The sequence below is a fragment of the Oncorhynchus mykiss genome, chromosome 15, assembly GCF_013265735.2.
Source record: "Oncorhynchus mykiss isolate Arlee chromosome 15, USDA_OmykA_1.1, whole genome shotgun sequence".
In the NCBI taxonomy this organism is placed as follows: domain Eukaryota; kingdom Metazoa; phylum Chordata; class Actinopteri; order Salmoniformes; family Salmonidae; genus Oncorhynchus; species Oncorhynchus mykiss.
The window spans coordinates 66,146,992-66,159,969 of NC_048579.1; the positions used below are offsets into that span (position 1 = coordinate 66,146,992).

Here is a 12,978-nt window from a genome sequence, read left to right on the forward strand (position 1 = left end):
TGCACTACTTTAGACCAGGACCCTATTCCCTATATAGTGCACTACTTTAGACCAGAGCCCTATTCCCTATATAGTACACTACTTTAGACCAGAGTCCTATTCCCTATATAGTACACTACTTTAGACCAGAGCCCTATTCCCTATATAGTACACTACTTTAGACCAGGGCCCTATTCCATAAGTAGTGCACTAGTTTATATCAGAGCCCGATTCCCTATATAGTGCACTACTTTAGACCAGAGCCCTATTCCCTATATAGTGCACTACTTTAGACCAGAGTCCTATTCCCTATATAGTACACTACTTTAGACCAGAGCCCTATTCCCTATATAGTACACTACTTTAGACCAGGGCCCTATTCCATATGTAGTGCACTAGTTTATATCAGAGCCCGATTCCCTATATAGTGCACTACTTTAGACCAGAGCCCTATTCCCTATATAGTGCACTACTTTAGACCAGAGCCCTATTCCCTATATAGTGCACTACTTTAGACCAGAGCCCTATTCCCTATATAGTGCACTACTTTAGTCCAGAGCCCTATTCCCTATATAGTGCACTACTTTAGTCCAGAGCCCTATTCCCTATATAGTGCACTACTTTAGACCAGAGCCCTATTCCCTATATAGTGCACTACTTTAGTCCAGAGCCCTATTCCCTATATAGTGCACTACTTTAGACCAGAGCCCTATTCCCTATATAGTGCACTACTTTAGTCCAGAGCCCTATTCCCTATATAGTGCACTACTTTAGACCAGAGCCCTATTCCCTATATAGTGCACTACTTTAGACCAGAGCCCTATTCCCTATATAGTGCACTACTTTAGACCAGAGCCCTATTCCCTATATAGTGCACTACTTTAGTCCAGAGCCCTATTCCCTATATAGTGCACTACTTTAGACCAGAGCCCTATTCCCTATATAGTGCACTACTTTAGACCAGAGCCCTATTCCCTATATAGTGCACTACTTTAGTCCAGAGCCCTATTCCCTATATAGTGCACTACTTTAGACCAGAGCCCTATTCCCTATATAGTGCACTACTTTAGTCCAGAGCCCTATTCCCTATATAGTGCACTACTTTAGTCCAGAGCCCTATTCCCTATATAGTGCACTACTTTAGTCCAGAGCCCTATTCCCTATATAGTGCACTACTTTAGTCCAGAGCCCTATTCCCTATATAGTGCACTACTTTAGACCAGAGCCCTATTCCCTATATAGTGCACTACTTTAGTCCAGAGCCCTATTCCCTATATAGTGCACTACTTTAGTCCAGAGCCCTATTCCCTATATAGTGCACTACTTTAGTCCAGAGCCCTATTCCCTATATAGTGCACTACTTTAGTCCAGAGCCCTATTCCCTATATAGTGCACTACTTTAGTCCAGAGCCCTATTCCCTATATAGTGCACTACTTTTGACTAGGGTACATACATGTAGGGCTCTGGTCAACAGTAGTGCACTCTATAGGGCAGTGGTTCCCAACCTTTTTCAGTTACTGTACCACCAACGGAATTTTGCTCTTCCCAGAGTGCACCTGTAGTACCCACTCGTGTGCTTTTTAGCAGTAACCCTATGGTCTCATGTACCCCCTGTGGATAGGCCAAGTTCCCCCTAGGGATCCTAGTAGCCCTGGATGGGAACCACTGGTCTAGGGAATAGGAACCACTGGTCTAGGGAATAGGAACCACTGGTCTAGGGAATAGGAACCACTGGTCTAGGGAATAGACAGTCTTGAAGAGGACATGACAAAGCCTATTCCCCCTCAGGAAACTAAAAAGATTTTGTATAGGTCCTCAGATCTTCAAGGTTCTACAGCTGCAACTGGTTGCATAATTGCCTGGTACGGCAACTGCTCGGCCTCCGACCGCAAGGCACTAGTGAGTGTAGTGCGTACGGCCCAGTACATCACTGGGGCTAAGCTGCCTGCCATCCAGGACCTCTATAATAGGCGGTGTCAGAGGAAGGCCCTAAAAATTGTCAAAGACCCCAGCCACCCCAGTCATAGACTGTTCTCTCTACTACCGCATGGCAAGTGGTACCGGAGTGCCAAGTCTAGGACAAAAAGGCTTCTCAACAGTTTTTACCCCCAAGCCATAAGACTCCTGAACAGGTAATCAAATGCCTACCCGGACTATTTGCATTGTGCCCACCCACCAACCCCTCTTTTACGCTGCTGCTACTCTCTATCATCAACTCAGCAAAAGAAACGTCCTCTGGCTGGTGACATTGTCATGTCAACTGTGTTTACTTTCAGCAAACTTAACATGTGTAAATATTTGTATGAACATGACAAGATTCAACAACTGAGACATAAACTGAACAAGTTCCAATGACATGTGACTAACAGAAATGGAATAATGTGTCCCTGAACGAAGGGGGGGGGGGTTAAAATCAAAAGTAACTGTAAGTATCTGGTGTGGCCACCAGCTGCATTAAGTACTGCAGTGCATCTCCTCCTCGTGGACTGCACCAGATTTGCCACTTCTTGTTGTGAGATGTTACCCCACTCTTCCACCAAGGCACCTGCAAGTTCCCGGACATTTTTGCGGCGTATGGGCCTAGCCCTCACCCTCCGATACAATAGGTCACAGGAGTGCTCAATGGGATTGAGATCTGGGCTCTTCGCTGGCCATGGCAGAACACTGACATTCCTGTCTTGCAGGAAATCACGCACAGAGCGAGCAGTATGGCTGGTGGCATTGTCATGTCAGGATGAGCCTGCAGGAAGAGTACCACATGAGGGAGGAGGATGTCTTCCCTGTAACGCACAGCTTTGAGATTGCCTGCAATGACAACAAGCTCAGTCCGATGGTGCTGTGACACACCGCCCCAGACCATGACGGACCCTCTACCTCCAAATCAATCAGCCTCCAGAGTACAGGCCTCGGTGTAACGCTCATTCCTTCAACGATAAACGCGAATCCGACCATCTCCCCATGTGAGACAAAACCGTGACTCGTCAGTGAAGAGCACTTTTTGGCAGTCCTGTCTGGTCCAGCGACGATGGGTTTGTGCCTATAGGCGACGTTGTTGCCGGTGATATCTGGTGAGGACCTGCCTGACAACAGGCTTACAAGGCCTCGGTCCAGCCTCTCTCAGCCCATAGCAGAGAGCCTGAGCAGTGATGGAGGGATTGTACGTTCCTCAATTAGCCCGACTAACTGGTGCCTGTACATAGCCTCGCTACTGTTATAGCCTCTCTACTGTATATACAGTGCCTTGCAAAAGTATTCGGCCCCCTTGAACTTTGCGACCTTTTGCCACATTTCAGGCTTCAAACATAAAGATATAAAACTGTATTTTTTTGTGAAGAATCAACAACAAGTGGGACACAATCATGAAGTGGAACGACATTTATTGGATATCTCAAACTGAAAAATTGGGTGTGCAAAATTATTCAGCCCCCTTACTTTCAGTGAGCATTTCACTGTAAGGTCTACATTGTATTCGGAGCACGTGACACAAGCACTTTGATTTGGCAGATCAGCTGGAGCTCCTACTTCTCCTGTGGAACACTTGCTGTACAGATGTAGGATCTTAATTTGAGCCAGTTTGTTACAGCTGCAAAATGATCCTGCAGCATCAGGAAAAGAGAATTATTGTATGGATTATATTTAATGGACGTTTTTGTAGGGGTTGATACATTCTCAGTTAGGGCAATTCAAGTCTTGACATTTCAACGTGTAAATTACACACTTAGAAGCCTTTTTCAAATGAAAATACACTACAAGTTTGCTTTGCAAGAAAATTCTCAGGAACAAAAAATTGATCAAAATGAAGATCCTACATTTGTAGTATATTGCAACATCAAAGTAATGGCAAGATTTATGTTGTCTCGACTAACAATTATAAGCTCTTATCTACTCATGTAGAAAGATAAAGAGAAAATCCGTATAGATACACAAAATAGCACATCTGCCATTTTGGAATATCAAAATACCTGATATCAGAAGAAACGCATCAAACGGCACACCTTTCCAGGTAGAGAGGACCTTTAGTGCATTCTGGGTCATGGATAGACACTGTACTGTATATCTGGAAGGACTGTACTGTATATCTGAAAGGACAGTGCTGTATATCTGTATGGAGAGTACTGTATATCTGTATGGACAGTACTGTATATCTGTATGGAGAGTACTGTATATCTGTATGGACAGTACTGTATATCTGTATGGACAGTACTGTATATCTGTATGGAGAGTACTGTATATCTGTGTGGACTGTACTGTATATCTGTATGGACTGTACTGTATGGACTGTACTGTATATCTGTATGGACTGTACTGTATATCTGTAATGACAGTGTTCTATTTGCAGAGTGTCTAAGCCAGAGATAAGACTGCTTTTTAGTGTACTACCCTCTGTGTCACCTTGTAATGAATACCTGCTTTATGGTCCAGGGCAAGGACACCTGGCACACAAAGGCAGAACGCCTGCGCAGGGTATGTGAATGGTTTTTACCTTTCAGACCAGAGAACAAAGTACACAGGAGAGACACCTGTGACATACATTATTTTGGATACACAATTCTGGGAATATTATTGTCAACGCCAAAGGGCCTAAATCTACCGAAACAACTACCTGGGTGGGTGAACAAACGTGGAGTAACTGGGCTCTGAGGATTTAATGGATACTGTTTGCCAAATGGATTGTACCTGAGAGACGTAAACTGAAGTCGGAGAGAAGGTTGTCAACGGAACTACCAGCCAGGACTCCATTTTGGAGAAACGGTAAGGTTCACATTCAGCCTTTCCTTTCTCTACTGACTGTAGAGACGGAAAACCATTAGCTTCCTTCTAAAAGTCAGTGGAGACGGAAAACCATTAGCTTCCTTCTAACAGTCAGTAGAGACGGAAAACCATTAGCTTCCTTCTAACAGTCAGTAGAGACGGAAAACCATTAGCTTCCTTCTAAAAGTCAGTAGAGACGGAAAACCATTAGCTTCCTTCTAAAAGTCAGTAGAGAAGGGAAACCAATAGCTTCCTTCTAACAGTCAGTAGAGAAGAGAAACCATTAGCTTCCTTCTAACAGTCAGTAGAGACGGAAAACCATTAGCTTCCTTCTAAAAGTCAGTAGAGAAGGGAAACCAATAGCTTCCTTCTAACAGTCAGTAGAGACGGAAAACCATTAGCTTCCTTCTAACGGTCAGTAGAGACGGAAAACCATTAGCTTCCTTCTAACAGTCAGTAGAGACGGAAAACCATTAGCTTCCTTCTAAAAGTCAGTAGAGAAGGGAAACCAATAGCTTCCTTCTAACAGTCAGTAGAGACGGAAAACCATTAGCTTCCTTCTAACGGTCAGTAGAGACGGAAAACCATTAGCTTCCTTCTAACAGTCAGTAGAGACGGAAAACCATTAGCTTCCTTCTAACGGTCAGTAGAGACGGAAAACCATTAGCTTCCTTCTAACAGTCAGTAGAGACGGAAAACCATTAGCTTCCTTCTAAAAGTCAGTAGAGAAGGGAAACCAATAGCTTCCTTCTAACAGTCAGTAGAGACGGAAAACCATTAGCTTCCTTCTAACGGTCAGTAGAGACGGAAAACCATTAGCTTCCTTCTAACAGTCAGTAGAGACGGAAAACCATTAGCTTCCTTCTAACAGTCAGTAGAGAAGAGAAACCATTAGCTTCCTTCTAACAGTCAGTAGAGAAGGGAAACCATTAGCTTCCTTCTAACAGTCAGTAGAGACAGAACCATTAGCTTCCTTCTAACAGTCAGTAGAGACGGAAAACCATTAGCTTCCTTCTAACAGTCAGTAGAGACTGAAAACCATTAGCTTCCTTCTAACAGTCAGTAGAGGGAAAACCATTAGCTTCCTTCTAACAGTCAGTAGAGAAGAGAAACCATTAGCTTCCTTCTAACAGTCAGTAGAGACGGAAAACCATTAGCTTCCTTCTAACAGTCAGTAGAGAAGAGAAACCATTAGCTTCCTTCTAACAGTCAGTAGAGAAGAGAAACCATTATTTTCCTTCTACCAGTCAGTAGAGAAGAGAAACCATTAGCTTCCTTCTAACAGTCAGTAGACAGAAAACCATTAGCTTCCTTCTAACAGTCAGTAGAGACGGAAAACCATTAGCTTCCTTCTAACTGTCAGTAGAGACTGAAAACCATTAGCTTCCTTCTTAAGGTCAGTAGAGAAGAGAAACCATTAGCTTCCTTCTAACAGTCAGTAGAGACGGAAAACAATTAGCTTCCTTCTAACAGTCAGTAGAGACAGAAAACCATTAGCTTCCTTCTAACAGTCAGTAGAGACGGAAAACCATTAGCTTCCTTCTAACAGTCAGTAGAGACGGAAAACCATTAGCTTCCTTCTAACAGTCAGTAGACAGAAAACCATTAGCTTCCTTCTAACAGTCAGTAGAGATGGAAAACCATTAGCTTCCTTCTAACAGTCAGTAGAGAAGAGAAACCATTAGCTTCCTTCTAACAGTCAGTAGACAGAAAACCATTAGCTTCCTTCTAACAGTCAGTAGAGACGGAAAACCATTAGCTTCCTTCTAACAGTCAGTAGAGAAGAGAAACCATTAGCTTCCTTCTAACAGTCAGTAGAGAAGAGAAACCATTAGCTTCCTTCTAACAGTCAGTAGAGAAGAGAAACCATTAGCTTCCTTCTAACAGTCAGTAGACAGAAAACCATTAGCTTCCTTCTAACAGTCAGTAGAGACGGAAAACCATTAGCTTCCTTCTAACTGTCAGTAGAGACTGAAAACCATTAGCTTCCTTCTTAAGGTCAGTAGAGAAGAGAAACCATTAGCTTCCTTCTAACAGTCAGTAGAGACGGAAAACAATTAGCTTCCTTCTAACAGTCAGTAGAGACAGAAAACCATTAGCTTCCTTCTAACAGTCAGTAGAGACAGAAAACCATTAGCTTCCTTCTAACAGTCTAGATGGAAGCTAATGGTTTTCCATCTCTACTGACTGTTAGAAGGAAGCTAATGGTTTTCCGTCTACTGACAGTTAGAAGGAAGCTAATGGTTTTCTGTCTCTACTGACTGTTAGAAGGAAGCTAATTGTTTTCCGTCTCTACTGACTGTTAGAAGGAAGCTAATGGTTTTCCATCTCTACTGACTGTAAGAAGGAAGCTAATTGTTTTCCGTCTCTACTGACTGTAAGAAGGAAGCTAATTGTTTTCCGTCTCTACTGACTGTTAGAAGGAAGCTAATGGTTTTTAGTATTTACAACACTCCCATTTGACTACTGTCTCTCAGCTTTGTTCAGGATATTTTAGTCAAAGCTCTGTGTTTGTAAATCTTTAAGATTTATATTTCCTGTTTTTTTTTGTTTTGTCTTTTTAAAAGGCCACTTGAATTGTTAGTGGTACAGAAGCATCCAGATCTTTATCTGGGACTGACTGAGATGTTTTTTTTACCAAATAATTTTGAACATCCTTCTTCATTATCATAAGGCTGACCGTTTCTCATAATGTATCGGCTGACTTTAGTGTGTCATAAATTCATAGAACAAAACTGACAATGTTATAAAGTCAATATCTAGGAGAAAATAGCCTCGTTGTTCACAGCAGTTTAGTCACTGTATCTTTGTCCCAAATGACAGACTATTCCCAAAATAGTCCCTATGGGCCCTAGTCTAAAGCTGTGTACTACAAAGGGAACAGGGTGCCATTTGGGATGCATGGTGTATATTATTACAGAAAGCCTCTCGTGTGTAAAGCCAAAGCAATTACACATTTCCCTAAATGAGCTGAGCTGAGAGGGACTAACTGTCCGTATCCCCTGGTAACAGACCAGCCAAATCAATTACACATTCCCTAAATGAGCTGAGAGAGACTAGAGACAATAGTAATGATGATGATTAATCATGGATTAGCTATAATGTACAGTATATTACACACACACACACACACACACACACACCCTGTCAGCAAGCAGGCAATACTTATTATTAATTATTATTACACCATATATAACGCCATAACAGCAGTCAGGAACGTTATGAAGTGTGAAGAGTCAGTGGTTTTCTTTAGTAAAGCTTGAGTGCGTCGGCTGCTTGCAGAGAGAGAGAGAGACTACTACAGTTGAACTGATCCTCAGTGAAAAACACTGAGGCCAACGGAAGACAGATGGACCGTTTGCTCAATAGAGAAAGGCTCTTCCTGGAAGAGTAACACAAAGTGAAGAGCAGGAAGACAGATGGACCGTTTGCTCAATAGAGAAAGGCTCTTCCTGGAAGAGCAGGAAGACAGATGGACCATTTGGTCAATAGAGAAAGGCCTTCCTGGAAGAGCAGGAAGACAGATGGACCGTTTGCTCAATAGAGAAAGGCTCTTCCTGGAAGAGCAGGAAGACGGATGGACCGTTTGCTCAATAGAGAAAGGCCTTCCTGGAAGAGCAGGAAGACATATGGACCGTTTGGTCAATAGAGAAAGGCTCTTCCTGGAAGAGCAGGAAGACAGATGGACCGTTTGCTCAATAGAGAAAGGCTCTTCCTGGAAGAGTAACACAAAGTGAAGAGCAGGAAGACGGGCTCTTGTTATGAAGCACAAACAAGTCTGACCTGTCTAAACGTGTCTTACTCCTGAACACCTGGAGTCCAAATACAGAAGTCGTCTTCCCAGTTTACACATAATTTACTACATGTCAGGTGAAGAACAGCTTTATGAAACTGTTACCAGGGGATACAGACAGTTAGTTTACTCCATGTCAGGTGTAGAACAGCTTTATGAAACTGTTACCAGGGGATACGGACAGTTAGTTTACTCCATGTCAGGTGAAGAACAGCTTTATGAAACTGTTACCAGGGGATACGGACAGTTAGTTTACTCCATGTCAGGTGAAGAACAGCTTTATGAAACTGTTACCAGGGGATACGGACAGTTAGTTTACTCCATGTCAGGTGTAGAACAGCTTTATGAAACTGTTGCCAGGGGATACGGACAGTTAGTTTACTCCATGTCAGGTGAAGAACAGCTTTATGAAACTGTTACCAGGGGATACGGACAGTTAGTTTACTCCATGTCAGGTGTAGAACAGCTTTATGAAACTGTTACCAGGGGATACGGACAGTTAGTTTACTCCATGTCAGGTGTAGAACAGCTTTATGAAACTGTTACCAGGGGATACGGACAGTTAGTTTACTCCATGTCAGGTGTAGAACAGCTTTATGAAACTGTTACCAGGGGATACGGACAGTTAGTTTACTCCATGTCAGGTGAAGAACAGCTTTATGAAACTGTTACCAGGGGATACGGACAGTTAGTTTACTCCATGTCAGGTGTAGAACAGCTTTATGAAACTGTTACCAGGGGATACGGACAGTTAGTTTACTCCATGTCAGGTGTAGAACAGCTTTATGAAACTGTTACCAGGGGATACGGACAGTTAGTTTACTCCATGTCAGGTGAAGAACAGCTTTATGAAACTGTTACCAGGGGATACGGACAGTTAGTTTACTCCATGTCAGGTGTAGAACAGCTTTATGAAACTGTTACCAGGGGATACGGACAGTTAGTTTACTCCATGTCAGGTGTAGAACAGCTTTATGAAACTGTTACCAGGGGATACGGACAGTTAGTTTACTCCATGTCAGGTGTAGAACAGCTTTATGAAACTGTTACCAGGGGATACGGACAGTTAGTTTACTCCATGTCAGGTGTAGAGCAGCTTTATGAAACTGTTACCAGGGGATACGGACAGTTAGTTTACTCCATGTCAGGTGAAGAGCAGCTTTATGAAACTGTTACCAGGGGATACGGACAGTTAGTTTACTCCATGTCAGGTGTAGAGCAGCTTTATGAAACTGTTACCAGGGGATACGGACAGTTAGTTTACTCCATGTCAGGTGTAGAACAGCTTTATGAAACTGTTACCAGGGGATACGGACAGTTAGTTTACTCCATGTCAGGTGTAGAACAGCTTTATGAAACTGTTACCGGGGATACGGACAGTTAGTTTACTCCATGTCAGGTGAAGAACAGCTTTATGAAACTGTTACCAGGGGATACGGACAGTTAGTTTACTCCATGTCAGGTGAAGAGCAGCTTTATGAAACTGTTACCAGGGGATACGGACAGTTAGTTTACTCCATGTCAGGTGAAGAACAGCTTTATGCAACTGTTACCAGGGGATACAGACAGTTAGTTTACTCCATGTCAGGTGAAGAACAGCTTTATGAAACTGTTACCAGGGGATACGGACAGTTATTTTACTCCATGTCAGGTGTAGAACAGCTTTATGAAACTGTTACCAGGGGATACAGACAGTTAGTTTACTCCATGTCAGGTGTAGAACAGCTTTATGAAACTGTTACCAGGGGATACGGACAGTTAGCTTACTCCATGTCAGGTGAAGAACAGCTTTATGAAACTGTTACCAGGGGATACGGACAGTTAGTTTACTCCATGTCAGGTGAAGAACAGCTTTATGAAACTGTTACCAGGGGATACGGACAGTTAGTTTACTCCATGTCAGGTGAAGAACAGCTTTATGAAACTGTTACCAGGGGATACGGACAGTTAGTTTACTCCATGTCAGGTGTAGAGCAGCTTTATGAAACTGTTACCAGGGGATACGGACAGTTAGTTTACTCCATGTCAGGTGTAGAGCAGCTTTATGAAACTGTTACCAGGGGATACGGACAGTTAGTTTACTCCATGTCAGGTGAAGAACAGCTTTATGAAACTGTTACCAGGGGATACGGACAGTTAGTTTACTCCATGTCAGGTGAAGAACAGCTTTATGAAACTGTTACCAGGGGATACGGACAGTTCGTTTACTCCATGTCAGGTGTAGAACAGCTTTATGAAACTGTTACCAGGGGATACGGACAGTTAGTTTACTCCATGTCAGGTGTAGAACAGCTTTATGAAACTGTTACCAGGGGATACGGACAGTTAGTTTACTCCATGTCAGGTGAAGAGCAGCTTTATGAAACTGTTACCAGGGGATACGGACAGTTAGTTTACTCCATGTCAGGTGTAGAGCAGCTTTATGAAACTGTTACCAGGGGATACGGACAGTTAGTTTACTCCATGTCAGGTGTAGAACAGCTTTATGAAACTGTTACCAGGGGATACGGACAGTTAGTTTACTCCATGTCAGGTGAAGAACAGCTTTATGAAACTGTTACCAGGGGATACGGACAGTTAGTTTACTCCATGTCAGGTGAAGAACAGCTTTATGAAACTGTTACCAGGGGATACGGACAGTTAGTTTACTCCATGTCAGGTGAAGAACAGCTTTATGAAACTGTTACCAGGGGATACGGACAGTTAGTTTACTCCATGTCAGGTGTAGAACAGCTTTATGAAACTGTTACCAGGGGATACGGACAGTTAGTTTACTCCATGTCAGGTGTAGAACAGCTTTATGAAACTGTTACCAGGGGATACGGACAGTTAGTTTACTCCATGTCAGGTGAAGAGCAGCTTTATGAAACTGTTACCAGGGGATACGGACAGTTAGTTTACTCCATGTCAGGTGTAGAGCAGCTTTATGAAACTGTTACCAGGGGATACGGACAGTTAGTTTACTCCATGTCAGGTGTAGAACAGCTTTATGAAACTGTTACCAGGGGATACGGACAGTTAGTTTACTCCATGTCAGGTGAAGAACAGCTTTATGAAACTGTTACCAGGGGATACGGACAGTTAGTTTACTCCATGTCAGGTGAAGAACAGCTTTATGAAACTGTTACCAGGGGATACGGACAGTTAGTTTACTCCATGTCAGGTGAAGAACAGCTTTATGAAACTGTTACCAGGGGATACGGACAGTTAGTTTACTCCATGTCAGGTGTAGAACAGCTTTATGAAACTGTTACCAGGGGATACGGACAGTTAGTTTACTCCATGTCAGGTGTAGAACAGCTTTATGAAACTGTTACCAGGGGATACGGACAGTTAGTTTACTCCATGTCAGGTGAAGAACAGCTTTATGAAACTGTTACCAGGGGATACGGACAGTTAGTTTACTCCATGTCAGGTGTAGAACAGCTTTATGAAACTGTTACCAGGGGATACGGACAGTTAGTTTAATCCATGTCAGGTGAAGAACAGCTTTATGAAACTGTTACCAGGGGATACGGACAGTTAGTTTACTCCATGTCAGGTGAAGAACAGCTTTATGAAACTGTTACCAGGGGATACGGACAGTTAGTTTACTCCATGTCAGGTGTAGAACAGCTTTATGAAACTGTTACCAGGGGATACGGACAGTTAGTTTACTCCATGTCAGGTGTAGAACAGCTTTATGAAACTGTTACCAGGGGATACGGACAGTTAGTTTACTCCATGTCAGGTGTAGAACAGCTTTATGAAACTGTTACCAGGGGATACGGACAGTTAGTTTACTCCATGTCAGGTGTAGAACAGCTTTATGAAACTGTTACCAGGGGATACGGACAGTTAGTTTACTCCATGTCAGGTGTAGAACAGCTTTATGAAACTGTTACCAGGGGATACGGACAGTTAGTTTACTCCATGTCAGGTGTAGAACAGCTTTATGAAACTGTTACCAGGGGATACGGACAGTTAGTTTACTCCATGTCAGATGTAGAACAGCTTTATGAAACTGTTACCAGGGGATACGGACAGTTAGTTTACTCCATGTCAGGTGTAGAACAGCTTTATGAAACTGTTACCAGGGGATACGGACAGTTAGTTTACTCCATGTCAGGTGTAGAACAGCTTTATGAAACTGTTACCAGGGGATACGGACAGTTAGTTTACTCCATGTCAGGTGTAGAACAGCTTTATGAAACTGTTACCAGGGGATACGGACAGTTAGTTTACTCCATGTCAGGTGTAGAACAGCTTTATGAAACTGTTACCAGGGGATACGGACAGTTAGTTTACTCCATGTCAGGTGTAGAACAGCTTTATGAAACTGTTACCAGGGGATACGGACAGTTAGTTTACTCCATGTCAGGTGTAGAACAGCTTTATGAAACTGTTACCAGGGGATACGGACAGTTAGTTTACTCCATGTCAGGTGTAGAACAGCTTTATGAAACTGTTACCA

At 42.9% G+C, this 12,978-nt stretch overlaps 1 protein-coding gene across 3 annotated transcripts in view; it reads left to right on the forward strand.

Annotated features, from left to right (window-relative positions):
• Positions 1 to 4,315: 4,315 nt before the first annotated feature.
• The window catches only part of LOC110516332 (myelin regulatory factor-like protein), a 52,838-nt gene continuing 44,175 nt past the window's right edge, over positions 4,316 to 12,978 (forward strand). The window contains exon 1 of one of the 3 annotated variants that reach the window (XM_036945001.1): positions 4,316 to 4,732. The gene's annotated coding sequence lies outside the window, so the exon portion shown is untranslated. The remainder of the gene's footprint in view (positions 4,733 to 12,978) is intronic. The other 2 variants (XM_036945000.1, XM_036945002.1) reach the window with 2 other exon arrangements.